The following is a 21,318-nucleotide window of genomic DNA, read 5'->3' as shown; positions in this document are numbered from 1 at the left end:
TGAACATAGGTGAGGATCTTCTTGTTTCATTTTCTGGATTTTAGCCCCTTAATACAAATTTACATGAGAGGATTTATAACCTTCACAGAGGGATTAGCAGTATGGGTGAACCAGGGTGGCACACAGTCATAGAATCCATATCGGCTACTTCAAAAGGAGAACACGGTTAGGGGGGTTATCCACAGTGTATGTCATAAATGTGGGGTCTGCAAGGGGACATGGCATGTTTGTGGAGATTAATTGTTTTCGTTAAACCCAAACCTTTAACCAGTAATTCACAGGTCAATGATGTACTGCGGAAGGTGAAAGATACAGTGTTTGTCATGTAGCTTGTTCGTGCCTAGTCTCCCGTGGGAACAGGCCTTCTGCAGGGACGCAGAGGGGGGTGAGGGATATGAAAGGCTCGCTGTGCGTGGTTCTCGGGGGTAGAGCTGCAGCTCTGCAGGCACCTATTGTCTATGAGGCCTGTGGTACTATGTACAAAATGGAGCCTAGATGTAGCACAAAATGGGGTCTGGGATCAGCTTTTTGGTCACTGTATGCATGCATATGGGTCGTCCCGCAGCCATTCCGCATCCCTGGCCACAGGCACATGGGTGGCTGGTGGACAAATCATAATCCGCACATGGGGTTAGAATGGAGGGGAGGGGGTCTCAACAGACCTTGCCTCCCATACACTGCGTAGGTCAATGCAAATTCATAGATCCGCTGTGTTTTTTTTTCATGAGCACTACTGGGCTGAGCCATTCAGATGACTCCACCGGTTCAATCGTCCCTTCCATCAGCATCTTGTCAAACTTCACCTGCAGTGCACTTCTAGCTGTTGCTGGTACCGGTCTCACCTTGTGCTTTACTGGTACGGCACCCTGTTTCAGTTGATTTTGTGTACATAGTTCCAGATCTTTCCAGGTGTGTCAGAGAACAGTTCTGGAAATTCTTCCTTGGTGATCAATGTTCCTCCTTCGGCTATGGACAGGACCTGTCCCTCTACACAGGGATCTAGTCTAATTCACAGCTTGACTTGATCATCCCATCCCAAAACGGCTGGGCCCCTTTCTGCAAAGTATACCTTGATACTTCTTCCTATGAATCCTACAGTAGTTCAGATGTATCCCAATAAGTTAACTGTGACCCCACCAAAGACTGCTGGATTGTGCTTGGACATCCACGCTTCCACTTTCTCTTTGCCGACCATGCGTTTGTACTTGTCTAACAGCAAAATGGTGAGGACTGAGCCGGAATCTGCCATTGCTCTTGTCTAGCGTCTGTCTACCTTGATGGTACAGTGGGAATTTTCTCTGCGAGCAGTGACACTGTTCACCATAATGACCGTGGGATGGCCTATTCTCTGACCTCATCACTCTGCAACGCCATCACTGCTTTCTTGACTTTCCACTTGCACACCGAGACAAAATGTCCAAACCTTCTGCATTTGGAGCACTCCCTGTTCCTTGCAGGGCAATCTCTGCTATTCACCAAATTTGTGGTACTGGCGCACCTATGGCACTTGAGTGGCTCATGTCTTCCCGTGGTATCTTCCTTTGCTTCACATTGCCATCTATCGCGCCTTCCCTTGAAGTGTACCACCTGCACCTCGGGTACCGAGACACTACTTGCCCACTCCTTTCATCTTCAGGAGATCTCCTCCACTGCTCTCGCAATCTGAATGGCTTTGTCTAATTGAAGCTCCTTCTCGAGGATGAATTCGTCCTGGACCTTTCAATTGTTGGTGTGCATGATGAGCATGTCGCAAATCTTGTCTCCCGACGTGCCACCAAATGCACACATTGCTGCCAATTCTCTTAGCTTGACCACATAGTCATCAACCGGTTCCGCCGGCTCCTGTTTTCTTCTATCCTCCTCACTGCTTCTTTATATGCATCATCATCATCCCCTTCTTTAGCTTCAGGAGTTAAAACTGCAAAAGTCCTCTGACCTTCAGCCACTAGCGCAATAAGCAGCATGGCCTTCTTCCGTTCCGCAGGGTAATCAGTCCTGCAAACCGCTTCCAAATACGTCTGAAACAGGGGCTCCCACTGAAGCCATGCGATGACTGGTCTACCTGAGGCCTACAGGAATGGTGGGGGTGGCGTCTCTCCCTGCATCTTGAAGGTCGTGGGTGGTCCATGAATCCTTGTCGCCAATTATGTTGTGGCCCACTCAAAGAACATGCACACACAGCTTACTTGAAACAGTGGGGCTTTATTGCCAACTTGCTCATTAACAGATCCAGGCTCTTAATGTCCTTGAGCTAGGGACTGATCATCTATGTAGATATTGCAAGGTGTGGAGCTGCACAGCTGCAGTCAATATTTATGTCGGTGTCAGGTGGAGCGCCGGGGCTCACGTAGCCTCCCTTACCGCTCCTGCACTCAGAGTGACGCTTCACTGGCAATCCCCATCTCACGTTGAGTCACGTCTTCTCGTGAGAGGTCGGGTGCGACTTCTCGCAATTCGCCAACTCTACACACATGCAACTATAAAAACTCCAAAAAACGAAACGAGCACATGCGGAAGTTGTCATGGCAACTAGTGCCGCGTGACTGCCGAGTACGTTCTTTACGAACATACATTTTATGGCCCGCAGTTTTTAAAGCTACCCTTCCAGATGCACCAGAGGCACACTGAAGAACAGGAGACGTCCAAACGAGAGCAGACTGCCAGGTAAGAAAGCATGAGAAGCCTTTATAAAGTCTTATCATTATGACTCCGGGCTCACCCTCCCTGACGGCATTTCTACTACCCCCTCTGTGCCGGCACAGCAACCACTATATGTTAATATGCAACAGCCTTAACTGTACAGCGACTCATGCAGTCTTGGCAAGACTTGTACAAGCGCCACAGGACACCCCATTCTTATTCAAAGTCCGGATTTTCAGGAGCACACTGACCTCCAGTACAACGCAGCTTCCTGTGACAAATCCGCCAACTGCTTTGTTGTTAAATCACAACCAGTCTGCCCAGCTGCACTCATCCGTACACCCCATCTTCACTCAAGAAACCTTTCATATCTCATGCAACATATATCCAACATTGCCCTTTGGTAATCCAATGCAAAATAGGTCACTTTCATTTTATGCACTGGCCCACACAAGGCAAGAACCATTCTAGTAATTAGTGCATTCACTCAATGCCATTGCACGCTTGCTCAGAGAATATTTAGGATTTTTTGTCTTTTCCTCTTTCCTTCCCTTCCCCCAGGTACTCAATGACTAAATGTAATGTGAAGAACTAATTGTGACAAGTAAGACAGACACAAGTGATCACAGTTCAAGTGTGTTTATTGAACAATGAATGCTGTGTGCAGGTTGGAAAAATGCCTAATCTAAAAGTGGGGTTGTGTCAAAATAAAAGGGCCTATACTAAGAAACATATTGCCAAACCTCACAACTAATACAAAAAGGAGTGTGAGATAGTTCTCAAAAAAAGAAAGAAGTGTCCTCAAATAATATATCAGGATGTGATAGCTTTGGTCTCCCTTCCCTCAAGTTTTGGGCACGGGGTAAGATGGGAGTTTGGAGCACAGTATGATCTCGGGCCTATCCAGCACGAGACGACAGTCCCAATGGCAGCTCTCAGGACACAATCTCAGGCTTTTCTAGCATGAGATGATAGTTCAACTTTTAACCTTCAAGCTTTCAGTCATCAGGACCGTGGATGGTCACGTCTCGTTTCACTTGAAAGTCTGTTGCCAGCGAGGACATGATGTATTCAAAACAAAAATTCCTTTAACAAATAAAGGTTCTTTTCCAATATTCGCTGGGTGATGGGTTTGCCCCTGGGTCCCCCTCTTCTGGGCACTGACCCTTCTGAATTGTTTATTACCACAGATCGGATAGGGTGCTGGTTTCACCCAGGGTCTCCCTCTTCTGGGCGCTGACCCTCTTTGTATCATATTTTACGATATATCACAGTTCCTTTATCAATTGACTTTGGGTGATAGCTTCACCCCTGTGTCTCCCTTGGTCGGGTTCGGAACCCTCTTCTCTTTAGCTTCTTGGGTGATGGCTTCACCCCTGGATCTCCCTCGCTCAGGCTCGGACCCCTTGTCTCGTTAACGGGATTCAATTATTTTGGTTTCTCAATGTTCTTTTGTTGTGGGATTCACTTCTCTTTCTTTCACAGTGCTTGTAGATCAAGTCTTTCGATTGTATGGGGATTTTGCTTGATCCTCTGTCTGAGCACTTTGACCTATTTTGTGGGCCTTCCTACGACCTTCTGGTACTTGTAGTTTCTCTCATATTGGGCTCGACCAGAGTCTTTCGAGTTAGCACCCACGTGGTGCCGTTTTACCTCTGCAGATAATCTCCCCTTCAAACTTTTAACAGTTCATTCAAAGTTCATCAGCTTTGGTTAAAAACGTGCCACTTTGCGATTCTCATTCATCACAGCCCGGTTCTTATCGCTTCTTGGGCTATCTCTGTTGGGCTGCTTTTTGTGTGTGCTACGCTGTGTGAATTGAGCTGTGACTTTGACTGGAGCTGCCTTGTTCAATCCACTGTCCTTCTGTTGCTCTGGGAAAGCACTGCCTGAAATATACAAGTACTCCAACTCACGAGTGCCATAGGAAGGAACAACGGAAAAGCTGTCTTCATTTCAAACTCAAGGCCACGCCCCCTCCAGCTGACTTCAAGGATGAAATCACAGTGCCCTTGTGGCGTTAAGCCGACGCTGGAGACAAGGGCGGGCTATCTCTGTTGGGCTGTTGGGCGTGTGGACATGGGACCGTGAGTCCAACTTTCATCTCTTCCACGCCTGTTTGCTTTGACGCTCGGGATCCCCCTAATGACAGGTGGTGAGGGCAGCCTCGAGTGCGGAAGTCCGGACGCCCTGGGGAAAGCTGTGCCTATCACCTCCCTACACTCTGCAATTCTCTTGAGAAGTAGAAGATCTGCTAGCTATATACCAAGCTGCGAAGATTCCTGCCCGTGACCAATCAGGTAAGTCAATTTTGAAATAACTTTGCATAAAGAGAAACCGTTGTCGTGAGCAAGAGACTGAGGGGCGTTGCCCTTTGATCTTGCATACGACTAGCATTACAAACGCTTTGCCCTGCCATAAGAACACATTTAAAATACACACCAATAAAAGGCTTTAAGTGAGCGGGAGACTGTGGGTCGTCGCCCTTTGATCCCGCCCACACCCTACATCACATCCGCACTCTTGCAAATCTGTTTGACAAACAAAGCACAAATTACGCATAAAACTGATCTATATCTGGCCCTGATATGTACTTCAAGTAGTCCCCGACGTTGCAACTAAGTAAGGATCATTAATGTCAAACTCGGCAGGTCTGAGAACTCATCTCAGAGGAAAAATAGATATAGAAGCTGCTGTAACTGTGAAAACTATAAACGACGAACGATAATTGTCGATACTACAAATCTTTGCAAAAACAACAAAGAAAAAGATGACATCTGTCGCTGAAATCCAATCTACGCTTGATATAATACCGCAAGATACAGGACCATCAATTGAAGACAGTGAAATAAGAGCATACATATCTGCAATCGAAAATCCTGGCAAGCAAACCAATCCTAATTTAAAGAATTCACAGAAACATCTGAAGAAAATTCAAAGACCAATGAAGCCGGAAATTAAACAGGCAAATAAGTCCCAATATCTTCCTCGTACACACTCTGCAACAGATAAACATAATGCCTCCTTACCGATACTCTCTCATCTCCTACCAGTAACCTGCAGCCAACCAACAAATTTAGAAGAAGCGAAGAGGACGCACACTATTGCTGATAATGTGGCAACGACAGGAGATTCTCAGCCCGAGTGCCAAACCTTTCCTGCAGGCGATCCAGAGATATTAGACCAGATAGCGCCTCCAAAGGAGGATGATGAAGAGAAAGAAGAAAATCTCAACCCCATTCCTCCCGAACAACAAGCTAAAGTAACTGATACAATTCTACCCTCAAAACTCAGCAGTTAAAAAGACCTGCTAGAAAACAATGGAAAACCCAATGCCATGACTAGAGCTGAAATACATCCTGCTCCCTCTGAGAGGGACGGGTTTGAGAGGGAAGAAGAACTTCCTACCTCTCACCAGGCCCAACTATTTAAATGCATGCTCGGATTACTAACTGGTAATCTTCATTACTCCTAGTCTTACTCCTCCTCATTCTAGGACTTACCTTTGAGTATGTTCCGTGCTCAGTGGAACTCTTTTCTTTTCAAGCCCTCCACTGGCCGCCCCTCCCCTCCCAGGAGGTATAACCTCCCAACTAACCAGTCCACTGCAGTAATCCAATGCCTGGGCATGGGAACCTTCATTCAATGGTCCGGAGGGAAGCGAAGTCCGTACTGGGGGGACGAAGAGTAAGACTAGTATGGTATGGTATAGTATGGTAATGTTTATTTGTAAAGCGCCTATACACAAAACATGTGTTTCAAAGCATTCAAGGAGGGAGGGGACAAGGGGAAAAAGCAACAGTCATTCAGAGGCATTGAATTTCTGAATGATACAAATCTGCACAGGCCGAGTAAGTGCATATAATACAATTAACAGTGTAGATGACAGCAAATAGGTCTGACAACGATTCTGCAGTTTTTCCAAGTGCATTGAGGCACCACCATGCAGGGAGGGGACAAGGGAAGATAGATAGACGAATCTTCAAGGCATGTTACGTTTAGATCATGCAAGTGCAAGACAGTACAGGAGAGGGGAGGTGGGTGGGGGAGGACAAGTGCAGGGGTGAGGGGGAGTCCAAGTGCACCCAGTCAGTAAGAAGCTGAGGTAAGTGCTGAGAGATGGCACTCTCATGGGTCATTGACCAAGTGCGTAACGATGAGGCAAGTGTAAGGCCCAGAGGCAAGTGCGAGAGGACTGGCGAGGGTGCCCGGGACCTGTGAGACTCTGAGGTACACCTGGCGGCCAGTCAGCAAACTGTGCAGAAAAGGAGGGAGAGAGGGATAGAGCGGAGAAAATGGTTAGCAGGGTAGAGGGATAGAGTAGGAAGAGGAGAAGAGGAATGTCTTAAGGAGTTTCCAGAACTTAAGGATCAGGCTCAAGACGGAGGGCAGCAGGGAGGCTATTCCATAGGGAGGCCGCTGCTGAGGATAAAGATCTCCCTCCAAATCTCTGCTTGGAGAACCGGCTCACTCACAGAAAGTTGGAGGTAGATGAGCAGAGGGCTCGGGAAGGACAGTATTTAGGTAGGCATTGTTGCAGATAGGTACATCCCATGCCCCAGAAAGCCTTGTGGACAATGCAAAGGGTCTTGAACTTGATCCTTGCAGACACAAGGACCCAGTGGAGGAATTTCAGCACTGGAGAGATGCGGTCCGTGGGCTTGAGGCCAAGGATAAGTCTTGCGTTTATGTTCTGAATGAGTTGCAGAGGGCACAGAACAGAGGCAGGGAGGTTGAGAAAGAGGCTATTGCAGTAGTCCAGCCTTGAGAGAACCAGGGCTCTGGAGAGAGTGAGTCGCTGGGGGAAGGTGAGAAAAGGAAAAGTATCTCCGAGGAGGTGCTGCTGGTAGTTGGACTTTTTAGAGAGGTCCGAAATGTGAGTGAATAAGGAGAGAGTGCAGTCGAAGATGACCCCAAGGTTTTTTGCCTCACAGCTGGGTGCAGGTTGTCATGTTAACATCTCCAGGACAACAGGGGCGGGAGGGAGAGAGGGAGCGGGGAGGAACGGGAAGTGACGCAGGAGGGCGGGGAAAAATGCAGTGGAAGTTGTAAGTTGAATAAAGACGCACACAGTTTGCAGCTCTCTGCGTCTGCCTTTTATTTACTGTGCCACGCGCCACGCATCACGCCAGAGCACAACAATGGCGACGAGGATGGGATGTACCAGCGGAGCGACTCTCATGCTGAGAGCACCACGGTCCACCCGACACCACCACGCGACGGAAGACAGAGCATCCGGAGGCGCGGACCCACTGAGCTGGCGCACAACACGCAGCCAGGCCGCGACGACGAGCACAGGCAGAGGAGCCGGTAGCCCCGCCCGCAATCCTGAAGGCAGCCCAGACCGCAGCCTGATCACAGGCAGAGGCAGAGGAGCCAGGAGCCCCGCTCGCAAACTCAGGCAAGCAGAAAGCACGGACTGCACCCGGTGCACGTGCCATCCCGGGGGAAAGCACCCACGCAGCTCCAGGCCTGCAGCGAGGGGAGGAAGCGCGCCCATCAAACACATGGGCCCAAAGGGGGTTAATCCCTCGTGGCACTAAGAACCCGCACAAAGACATGAGAAGCTGCATGACACGTGGGAACACTCAAGGAAAGTGCATACCCAGGTGCCCCAAGAGCAAGGACCACAGCACGTGGTGCTGTAGATACCCCAAGGGGTGGAGAACAATCTGATGGTGCTCGTGCCTCACGAGGCGGCCATCCAACGTCTGTGAGAGGCAGAGCCACGTCCTGAGCAGGACACCTAACCCAGACCCCACAGCCCAGACAGATGGTGCTTGTGCCCCAGCGGCGGCCATCAAGAAGAGAGAACCACTAACAACCCAGATCCAGCATGTGAACGCTTTCCAAACAGAATGTCTGGTCAAGACGATGGACAGGGAGCGCAAGCTGAAGGGAATGGGCCCCCAGCGCCAGCGGCAGTAGCACCAGATCACGTGCCATACCAGCTACCAGACACACTGGCATCCCAGATGCCAGGAGCATTTGACGTGACAGATAACAGCAACCTCATCACATATGCGTCCATGGTCTCCCCTTTTGCCTGTTTTGGATGCCCACTCGGAAAGTATACATCTTGAACAACCACGATTCATAGACCCACATTACAAAAAAAAAGCAATCAAAATAAAGCTGGAAGGGAAATCTGAGAAAGAGGCCAAAATAGTGATGAATAGAGCAAATATTCTCCGACTATTCAAGGTAATTCGAAAACTGAAAATGGTGAAGTCAAAAGACTTCAAATTAACCGAGTACATAGACGAAATAAGGCTCGACAAAATTTGGATACACTGCCATTCATGGGAACTACCGAGCTTAATAACATCATGTGCCAAAGAACTAGAATGTCTGGGATTCATAACAAAGACAGAAGATATCGAAGATAGTAGCGACGAAGAAAACACCAATGTGTCCAGGCAGAATACCAACAGCATATACTCAGACATCAGTAGCGACTTTAGCACCAAGACCTACGAAAATGAAGAATGGAAAGGAAGAGAAGAGGTAAAATGGGACAAGGATTAGCAAAAACGAATTAATCCCAGCCAGCATATAGACAAAATACCACAAGGATGGAATTATGAAACATCCCCTTTTTGGCGAGAGATTAATCCAGAAGAAAACAGGCAAGAGAAGCCAAAAAAACTGATGCAATAACAACAAACAGAAAGTACTAATACATTACTTACACTATGGGCCTCATTAGGACCCAGGCGGTAAGGGGTGTACGGCGGCGTAAACAGTGCCGACCCTTACCGCCTGATTCCGAGGTCCCTTAGCGCCATGGAGGTTTTAACACCTGCTTTTAGCAGGTGTTAAAATCCATGGCGCTAAGGGACCTTGTTGTTAATTACGCCACCGTAATTTACGGTGGCGTAATTAACGCCTTCCCCACTCCCATTATGCCCTATGGGGCAAAAATGGGAATGGGGAAGGGTAAATGGGTTAATGGGGACTTACCGCCCCACTCACCTCGGAATGGGGCGGTAAGTCCGCCAACCACCATGGCGTAAACATAGTTTACGCCATGGTGGTAAAGGTACGACCCAGGCGGTAACTTACCGCCTGGGTCGTAAGGAGGCCCTATGTGTGTGGAACACAAGGGGCCATACACACCTTTTCCAAAGTGAACAACCGGAGTTGAATATAGCAAATGTAATATGTCTACAGGAGACTTGGTTAACTGAACCACCGGTATGTGAAGGATTCCTCACATACACTAACCCTGCAACATCCAACATAGCAGGTGGACCGTCAGCAGGCCTTCTTACCTTAATCAGACAAGATGCGGCATTCAAACTGATTGAGTAGCAAAATATTGGAAACTAGGCACAAAACACTTTATTGAAGACACAAACAAAGAAACAACAACTGAACCCCACCACGTCAACAAGTGACAAATACCTAAATATCACAAATGTCTACTGGAACCCGAGGACATTTAATGAAGAAACAGTAATAGACTCTATATGGACCAAGATGGATAACATCGCACAGAAACATCAAGGTGTAGAATTCATCATATGCGGCGATTTCAATTTGCATCTATTTGATGGCAAAGGAGAAATAATAGAAGAACCTTTGCTCGAACATAGTGCCCAAAGATGGTTAAGAGAAACACGCAATAGAAACTTTGAACAATGGGATGCACTAAACACATTAACAAATAGACCGACACCAACATGGTCACGTGGGAAAATTAGGTCAATCATTGACTACATTTACATCAGCAAAGGAATCTCACAAACTAAAACCAAGGCCACAAATGTGTTTAGCGCACATAGCAATCACTACATACTTAAGCGCTCGTGGGAAATGAACACTAACGAACGCACGAAAATAAATATTCCCTCATTGACCCTGACAAACAGAATGAATCGTCTGAGGATACCACAAGGCAAACTAACAGATATCACAGACTCCTTAAAGAACTCAAAGAAAGATGATGTTAGCAAAATCAATTATGGATGGTTATTGAACCAATTCCAACTAAAGCAGAGACAGAACAAACAACTACAGTCTGAAACAAAATACACATATAATAAAGTAATTGCGGAAAAGAAACATGAAAAGAAAATTGAAATTAAGAAAGCTAAAAAGGAATCCCCACGAACTAAAAAAAGAATGATCTGCCAAGCAAAACAAAAATTAAAAAACTGGCTAAAAAATGCAAAAATGATGCAAGAACAAGAAAATGCTGAACGTATGATGAAGACTCTCAAAAACAGCAATACAAGACGCCTATGGGAACTACTGAAACAGGATAAAAACACAGAGGATGCGATGATAGTGGATGTCTCGGAAGAAGATTGGGTAAAGTATTTCACAGACCTTTGTAAAGAAAGACCGACAGCTGGAAACAAAATCCTGCACCCCTCGGGAAAGACATGGAGTGTAAGCTACGATATGGAAGAATTGAGCAACACAATTAAAAAACTAAAGGCATCAGGAGCCCCTGGGCCTGATAGCATGTCAAATGCAACATTAAAACAGAACCCAGAAATCTGGGCACAATTTTGCGGCAAAATTATAGATCTGATCAATCGCACCAAAAGAATCACGGATTCATGGAGATTAGGAACACTCATACCTATATAAAAACAAGGATCATCCAAAGATCCAATGAATTACCGACCATTGGCACTCTTGGATCCCCTGGGGAAAATTTTCGCTAACCTGCTACTCACAAGACTAAATATTTGGGCAAAACAAAATAACCATCTCGCAGTTCGACAGACAGGATTTGTACTCTATGTTAGCACGAATGCAAATTTGACAATTCTAAACTTGATGAAGCATGAAGCAGAAAGAACCAAAACGGACATAATTGTAGCATATGTCGATCTGAGCCTGGCCTATGATAAAATCAACCGAGACTTGCTTTGGACCAAACTTGAGCAATGGAGATGTCCCTGTGACATACTGGAGCCTATAAAACTCTTGTATACTAACACCAAAATACAAGTAAGAATGACAGCAGAAGGCATCATAACTAACCAAATTAACACATGGCACAGGCTAAAGCAAGGATGTCCATTGGCAGCAGCTCTGTTCAGCCTATTTACGTCGGATTTCGAAGAGTCGATAAATGTACCAAACATCAACCCTCCAAAACTAAACGCAACTGCGGTGCCATGTTTGATCTATGCAGATGACATTATTCTGCTGGCAAAAACACTGTGTGGACTCCAAACGGCACTCAGCAAAACGCAAGAATACATGGAAAAAAACGAACTTACAATAAACATCAAGAAGACAAAAACCATGGCCCTAACATATAGAAAGCAAAAAGGGAAAAAAAGTGTTTTCATACTATTTACAACAGGAAAAATGGATACAGGTTACTATGTACAAGTATCTAGGAATATGGATTAATCAATCATCTACAGAAATTCCATGGGCTCAACATTTGAAATCCAAAACCAAAGCACTTGCACGACAGGATCTGGTGATTCATAAGAAATTCGGAAAATTCTTGCTAAAGCCGGTAATAACCTTTTATAAACAAAAGGTTACTGCGATACTTGCGTGTGGGGCTGAAGCAATGATCAATCTGGATAGATCAATATGGACAAAGCTGGAGGCGATTTACTAGCAGAAAGTTGTAGGCCTACCTCAAAATATGCCGATGGCCCGAATACAATATGAGCTGGGCCTTCAATCGCTGGAATCAATAATAGAATGGAAAACATTGGATTTATTCAGAAAATTGAATAGCGAAGAGAAGATTCCGGCCTTAGAAATTCTAAGAACAACAGAGTTACAAGTGAACGATACAGCACTAAGAAAATGGAAGGAAGCGTCAATGAGCATATGTAATAAAAAGGGAATAACACTGGAGACTCTAACACGAATGCCACAAATTGCAAAAAAAAAGCTTAGTCGACTTGATTGGATAACGACACAAGAAAAGAAAGACCGATATAAATTGAACTTAAAGTGCAATGGAGAGTCCCGTGCACTTAACCAACTACCCCATTACCTCAATTTATACCCCGATCGAAGAATTCGAGACACGTTCTTAAGATTGAGATTAAATTTACTCCCCACAAGAGAAGTGTGGGGAGAATGGACTTTAAACAAAAATGTGAACAGCGACCGCAGGTTCTGCTTAACGTTGGGGAAAACAGAAACCCTTTACCATGTAATAATGGAATGCGAAGCACTCAATCAAAAAAGACTGTTATATAGTGACAAATACCAAAGTGCACCCGTCGAAATGGAAACAGAGGAACGATGGAGTCAAATCCTCATGGGAAATAATAGAAAGATGGTCGTGGCGATCATACATTTCTGAGAAACTATAACCACAGGAAACAACAGCAGCAGTCAGGAGCACGAAAATTTAAGATTTTAATATGTGAAATAAACAATTCGAATGATTCGTAAATGTAAGGTTTAAGATGTAAACCGAATGCATTTAAAAACAAAAACAAAAAAACACTGCGACTTCGCAAATTACTCGAACACGGAGGCTCTGAGGTCACAAATCATATCAGGGTGTGAATCACAAGCCTTCCGCAGGAAATTACTCCAGAAATCCCACACACTTTAAGAAATCCTAGCGCTAGCAAGGGTTGAAAGGGCCATTGACTCTGAAGTAGAAAGCTTTGGGAACACCAATGCCGGAGAAAACATAAACAGGCTGCAGCTGGAGAAGAAGTCGGAATAACTTTTCTGTTACAAGTTCGGGTTCGAGTGTCCGCATGAAGGAACATGTCCCGCAGTTAGGCAACGCTGCACCTCCTGTGGCGAGGAAGGTCATTTCAAAGCAGTATGTAGGCTATTTCGAGATCGAGGAAGAGATCGACCCAAAGACAATACGTCCCGCACAAGGAGTCTATCCGGGGGATCGTCTAACACCAACCGATCCCCAAGCACCTCCAACACCCAAAACCAATCTCCGGGCGACCAGAGAGACAGAGACTGGGGGGAAGACCGACAGAAAAGGAGAGAAAGAAGGAGATTCGTAATGCGCGCACGACCCGAACGCAGATCAAGAAGACATGTGCGATACTTGGTGGAACAATCCCCCACCGAGTCTGACCCCAGTTCATCGGGAGCGACCAGAAGAAGAAGTCATACGTCTACGCCCTGGGCAACCCCACGGTGACAGCCCACAGTCTGACGCTCATCATTAAACTACAAGAAAGACCAACTGAGTTCCTCATAGACACCGGAGCCACTGTCAATGTGGTAAGCGAGAAAATCTATGCTGAACTGACCCAAAAACCTAAGATTCATCCAGCTACTGTTGACATATATGCCTATGGAGCCAAGACACCCTTAAAATGCTTAGGACAATTCAGTGGGCTCTGCCGCTACAAAGGGCAAGAAATGAGAGTTCCGATGCACGTTCTGGCCACAGAGACAGACAGCGGATGCGTTTTGAGTTTCAAGGCGGCCACTTACATGGGCCTAATACACATACTCTACAATATAATGGTCCACAAGTACATAGACCCGGTAGAGATGATAAACAATCTTTATCCAAAAATATTCAAAGGAATCAGAAGACTCAAGAACAGGCAAATCAAACTCCACGTAGACAGCTCCATCCGCCCTGTAGCTCAGCCATACTGCGGAATTCCAGTTAATATTCAAAAGAAGGTTGAGGACAAGCTCCAGAAACTACTGGAACAAGATATTATCGAGAAAGCAACTGGTCCCACCACATGGGTATCTCCAATCGTCCCAGTCCCAAGAAAGGATCCGAGGCCATTAGACTATGGGCCTCATCACGACCTCGGCGGTAACCCTTAAATCCGACGGTAGCGCTATTACCGCCGGATTTAAGGGTCCGCCGGATCAGGGCTTCGGCGGATTTCAAACCAGCTCTGAGCTGGTGTGAAATCCGCCGGCGGTATGAGCGCGAAATTTCCCCATTGAGCCCAATGGGGAATGGGGCATTCCCGAATGGGCTTAATGGGGAATGGGGACTTTCAAGTCCGCCCAACTCCTGATCCCGCGCTATTAGCGCCGAGGGCTATGGCGGTCGTGCTAATAGCCCCCGCGCTAATAGCGCTACCGCTACCGCCGAGGTCGTGATGAGGCCCTATGTGTGGACATGCGACGCCCAAATCAGGCCATCAAAAGGGAGAGATACCTTGCGCCCCGGATCACAGATATGATTCACTTATTGAATGGGGCGAAAGTCTTCTCCAAACTGGACCTGCAGAAGGGGTACCACCAGTTGGTACTGCACCCCGAGAGCGGCAACATAACAACATTTGTCACCCACGTCAGCCTCTTCAGGTACAAAAGACTAAGTTTCGGGGTGTCCTCGGTGGTGGAAACATTCCAGGCAGAGGTCCACAACATGATAAAGGACATTCCAAACTGTCTCAACTATTCAGATGACATTCTAGTATTCGGAACCGACGTGAACAAACATGATGAGATTCTCATGTAAGTCTGCAAGGCCCTACATGATGCCAATCTCACGCTTAACAGGGACAAATGTGAGTTCTGCAAAAACACACTAAAATTCTTTGGCCATGTCTTTTCGGAATCGGGTATGACCCCAGACCCCGACAAAGTGTCAGCCCTTAATGACACCGCCGCCCCAACAAATGTGTCTGAACTGTGATCTTTTCTGGGCCTAGCGAGCTACTGCAACCGATATATTTGGGATTTTGCGTCAGTCAGCGAGCCGTTAAAGAGATTGACACACCAGGAAGAAAAGTTTGAGTGGACCAGCGACTGTCAAAAGGCCTTTGAAACAATAAGGGAAAGAGTCGCGCAAGCGGAAAACATGTCATACTATGACCCCAATAGGAAGACGGAGCTGACGGTCGACGCCAGCCCCTTGGGCTTGGGAGCCATCCTAGCGCAACTCGATCCACGAGACTCCTCACAGAAACACATAGTGGCCTACGCCAGCCGCAGCCTGTCCACCACCGAAAAGGTGTACTCTCAAGCAGAGAAGGAGGGACTAGCCGTTGTATGGGCGTGCAAGCATTTCCATTTGTATCTGTACGGGAAACCGTTCAAAGTCGTCACTGATCATCAAGCCCTACTGTTTCTGTACGGCAATCCACAAGCCAAAATGCCTCTGCGAATCGCCCGGTGGTGGCTCAGATTGCAGGACTATGCATTCGAGATCATCCACAGGCCAGGAAAAGGTGAGAACCCCGCCGACTTCCTGTCAAGAAGACCACGGGGGGAGAGCACACCAGAACCATCGGTGGCTGACAGATACCTAAGATACCTCTTCCACCAGACCACACCGGAGGGTGTCAATATGGAAGAACTCGTCAGAGAGACAGAGAATGACCCAGCCTGTCGCATTATCTGTGAAGGACTAGAGTCCGAACAGTGGCGAAGATCCAAAGAAAAGGGGAGAGCTGCAGGAGGCCAAGTAAAAGAGGACATGGAACGGCTCATACTAGTGAAAGAAGAGCTAGCAGTGTCGGAAGACCACCTGCTGCTCAAAGACTGCAAATTAGTGATCCACGAAGCCATGAGGGCGAAAGTCATCAATCTAGCCCATGAGACCCACAGAAGCATGGTCTCCACCAAACGCATGCTCCGCCAAAAGGTATGGTTTCCTCACATGGACGCCCTAGTAGAGGCCGGACTAAAAGAGTGTCCCACATGCTGCCTCATCACTCCAAATCGGCACCCAGTACCCCTACTCATGTCAGAGCTTCCACAGAAAATATGGGTGGCCGTTGCAGCCGACTTCTTTGGACCCATCAAAGGCGGGAAGTACGTCTTGGCTGTGATGGATGAGTACTCACGATATCCGGATATACGGCTGATATCATCCACGGCGGCACATCACGTCATCCCGGCCCTCAATTACATGTTCTCAGCTTATGGAGTACCGAGAGTGCTCAAGACAGATAACGGAGCCCCGTTTTGCAGACATCAATTCACCCAATTTGCAGACTACCTCGGATTCCATCACAGAAAGATCGCGCCCCTGTGGCCCCAAGCCAACGGGATGATTGAGCGATTTATGGCCAATCTCAAGCGATTGCCAGGACAGCCATATGAACAGGTACTGAACCAGCTCCTGAGGGACTATCGAGGGACACCTCACAGCACGACGGGGAAGACCCCTGCCGAGCTAATGTTCGGGCGAAACACGCAAACACGCATACCCCAAGCTGAAGCAAGTAGCCCATGTCCCGCTCTGACACGGAAGTCACAGAGCGAGAAGAAGCAGCCAAGGCCCTAATGAAAGAGTACGCCGACATCCGCAGACAGGCGCAGACATCCCAAATCGAGGTAGGAGACATGGTGGCAGTACGTCAACCATTAACCCACAAACACACTGCTGCTTTTCAAGAAGAGCTCCGTCTTGTCACAAAAAAGAAAGGGTCGATGGTCACTGCCCAAGGGTCAGGAGGATCGGTCACGAGAAACTCGTCCCATTTCAAAGAGCTTCCACAACCAGGAACTCGACGTCTGACTGGGAGAGTGCAGGCTCACCTAGACTATGAATCTGACGACCCTTACCTAGGGGACCAGTGGTACTTGGATGAACCAGGACCGGACGAAAGACCAGAACACACTGAAAGCGGGGTGTCACCGAGGTCAACCCCGGCACGGCCGCAACAAGCCCGGAACAGACCTCTTCGATGAATCGAGGAAATGGACTAGGGCCTCATCAGACCGCCGCCTGTTGCGAAGAGTCTGGTAACTGATTAAAAAGGGGGGAGATGTCATGTTGACGTCTCCAGGACAACAGGGGCAGGAGGGAGAGTGGGAGCAGGGAGGAACGGGAAGTGACGCGGGAGGGCGGGGAAAAAGGCAGTGGAAGTTGTACGTTGAATAAAGACACACCCAGATTGCAGCTCTCCGCATCCGCCTTTTATTTACTGCGCCACGTGCCCTGTATCGCGCCAGAGCACAATACAGGTGCAGGACCAATGGAGGCTGACAAGAAAGAGAGTGGGAACGTGGGAGCAGGAGTCCCGATGAGAACGATCTCAGTCTTACTGGCACTGAGGCAGAGGTAGTTTTCAGAACACCATGGCTGAATTGCGGACAGACAATCAGATATGAGAAAGGTATAAGAGGTTGCTCAGGGTAGCCTGAAGGAGAGTTGCATGTCATCAGCGTAAAACTGGAAGTTAGAGATGAAAGTGACAACCACACATGCCAGGGCAGCCATGTAGACGTTGAAGAATAAGGGGGCTACGTTAGAACCCTGGGAAACACCACAGGTTGAAAGAGTGATAGCAGAAAGAAAGGACCCAAGTTCAACCTGGGATGGATGGTTGCAAAGGAAAGAGGTTACCCACGCCAGAGCCTGACCTGTGATTCCCAGGGTGCCACAGAGACGTGCAATCAGGATGTTGTGGTTTACCATGTCAAAGGCAGAGAAGAGGTCAAGAAGAATGAGGTCAGAGGGGTGTTAGTGTTGAGATTTAAGACCAGGTCTTCACAGGTATTCAGAAGAGCAGTTTCCGTGCCTCTGGATGTTCTAAAGCCAGACTGATTTTCGTGGAGGCAACCAGCAGATTCAGTGTTGAGGGTAAGCTGAGAGATAGCCATCTTCTTTAAGAGTTTGTCCAGGAAGGGGGTGATAGAGTAGGGCGGTAGTTTGCTGGAATGGAGGGGTCGGCAGAGGGTTTCTTAAGCAGAGGGTGCACAATGGAGTATTTAAGACAGGTTGGGAAAACTCCAGTGGCAAAAGAGAGATTGCAGATATCAGCCAAGGCTCGAGCAAGAGAGTCAATGTTGTACTTAATGGTTTTGGAGGGGCAGGGGTCCACCTGTTTGGATGAGGCCTTCATAGATCGGACTTGTCTGGCGACCTCATCGGGTGTAATGGGATTGAGAGAAGAGAGGAGAAGTGGTAGAGTGGCAAAGGGAAACTCCAGAAGTGTTGGTGTATGATGTGGTGTGGAAGTGAGAGAGAAAAGGATGTCTTGGTTGTTTTCAGTGAAGTGTGCAGCCAGGGCCGAACAAAGGTCCTGAGTGGGTGTGACAGAGGAGGAGGGGGAATATTGAAGATTACCAGTAAGTAGTCTGAGTATTACCTCCACATCCCTCTTTCTCCTCCAAGTACTTACCTTTGAGTTGTACCAAAGCAGAAACAGGAAGGACGCCCATGCCCACCACAAAAGACACAGACATCAAGGGTAATGCGAAACCCACCCAACACCAATTTATTCAAGATACAGCAAAAAGCCAAAGGCATGCTCACCATAATCCTATCACCACCTCAACCAGACACAGCCTGCAGAACACCCACACCAAAGGACGTAGACTGGAGCCCCTCCACGTTGAGTTGGTAATGCAGAATTAATGTATTAGGTGTAGCCCATGTGGCAGCTTGGCAAATATCCAACAAAGGTAGCCCCCGCAGGTGTGCCCAGGAGAAGGTCACCCCTCTTGTGGACTGGCCCTGGAGCCACCCTGCAGTACAGGGGCCGACAGACTCATAGAATCAAAGATTTAATCCACCGGCTAATCATTGGAATGGAAGCCTGGCGACCACAGCCCCCTGCCCCTGATCAGTGAGACAAAAGGACTCTCTGGGACAGATAATGTAAGACCGCCTGCTTGGCATCCAGACAATGCCAAGCCTCCTCCTTAGGAGATGACGGAGCAAGAAAGAAAACAGAGAGAACCACCTCCTGAGACCGATGGAACCAAGAGGCGACCTTGGGCACAACCGAGGGGTCACAGCCCAGCACCAAAGCCTCCACCTGGACCACCAGAAACAGTGACCTAAGCAAGAGGGCCCTGATATCCCCCAAATGCTGAGCCAAAGTAATGGCAATCAGGAAGATAGTCTTCAGTGTCAACTATTTCATCTCCACCTCCACATGGGGCTAAAATGGAGGCTTCTGCAATATGGACAGGACCAAAGGAAGGTCCCACAGTGAACCCCAACTGGGCCCAAAGCATGTATCTGCTCCCCCTTTCAAGAGCGTTGAGACCAGAGCCTCGCTCCCTACCGGAGAGGACCAGAAAACCTGGAAAGCCCGATTTGGCAGACCACTGAGAACAGAAAGTAGAGACCACCAACCCCTTCTCCGCCCCTTCATGAAGAAATTGCAAAATGTCTGGGATGCCACACTCCAGTGCCAGGACACACTTCAGGTGACCCCAAGCCAGAAAATTAGCCCAATGACGGTCAGAGGACTTAAGTGTAGAGGACTGGCACTCCCTCTGAACCATCCCAGTCATTGCAGCTGAAAGGCTGAGAGGAGAAGGGGGACATTGACCACCCGCAATGGAGACGCCAACCTGAGCAACACCCAAGGAGAAGCTAACTGCATCTCCAGAAGGCCCGGGAACCACCCCCAGTAAGTGACCACCAGGATGAACACGCACAGAGATTATCTGATTGTGCTGATGATCTGCAGAATCAGGGGATTTGGAGGAAAGGGATAAAGAAGCTCTGGGGGCCAAGTCAAAGGAAGAGCGTTCCCCTCCACACCCAAGCCCCAGGGGGCAGAGTCCTCAAGCAAAACCAGGAAAGTTGAGAGTTGCAGGGGGATGCAAATAGAACCGACACAACTCCTGAAAAACCTTGGGATGAAGAGACATCTCCCTTGAGATCGGAAACAACCTGCTGAGCTGGTCCGCAGTCACATTGTCAACCCCCTGGATATGGAACGCTCTCAAGGAGACCAGTTGTGCCGCGACCCAGGTCCAAATGGACAAAGCCAGATCCTCCAGAGAGCGGGACCCTATACCCCCTGATGGTTGATGTAAGCCAAAGCTGAGGGGTTGTCTGTCCGTTCCAGAACATCCTTCCCTTGGATCAAAGACCTGAAGACCACCAAAGTCCTTCTAACACTTGCCAACTCCTTCCAATTGCAGGAGGCTACCTTGAAATGTCAGTCTAGAAAATTAGACACTCCTCAAACGGAAGGCAATGCAGGATAATTGTTTGGCCTCATTTAAAGTATTAAGAATATATGCTCATTAGTCATTACATAGTTACTAGCTTAACTAGAGTGCGGCCATTTTAAGAAAACCAGAATCGCCATTTTGTTTTCTATCTCTGTTTTCTCTAACGCTGCTACTTTGCCTCATCCAAAACTGCTTTGCTGTAGATATTATTTCGCTTCAATGGTCCAAGGCTAAAAGACATGTTGAAACATTACACTGGAGAACCAGACAGAAATGCCCGATTCCCTCCCTCACATGCCCTTGAAGGCAGGGAGCAAGAAATTTTAGTCAGTACACGGATGCCAGTGAGTCTCCTTAAAAGAATAGCAATGCACGAAACTAATATTAAAGGGTTTGAATTATGTTCTTCTTTACGGCCCCCCTTCTGAGCACTTTGAGGCCCCGGAGAGCAAGCTGACCTCTAGAGCGTGAATCGAAACCAGGAGATAGTAAGGCCTGGAATGTGCCAGTCCCCCTACGCGCAGCTTGTCCATGAAAACAGAAGCCCTGTGTTCTCACAAATAAAGAATAGTGTCTGTAAATTCGAGATTGCAAACTGTTACTAAATATGGTGATCTAAAGTGTCATATTCGTCACCATGGTCAATCATCGCCTCCACTTCAAAGGGAATGAATTAAGGGCGGCATCGAATGTGTCAAATGTGTCATTACTGATTGTAAAATGCTCATTTTGTATATATGTAACTGATGTACGATTTTCGCTCTCTTGCGTCCCCCGAGGTCTGTTAGACACACGTCGCGGGGCGTGGGACCATTTGGCCAACTGGGACTATTTGTTTTGCAATAAACCCTA

The sequence above is a fragment of the Ambystoma mexicanum genome, chromosome 13, assembly GCF_040938575.1.
Source record: "Ambystoma mexicanum isolate Mex_15411 chromosome 13, UKY_AmexF1_1, whole genome shotgun sequence".
Classification (NCBI taxonomy): Eukaryota; Metazoa; Chordata; class Amphibia; order Caudata; family Ambystomatidae; genus Ambystoma; species Ambystoma mexicanum.
This window is presented reverse-complemented; position numbering follows the sequence as displayed.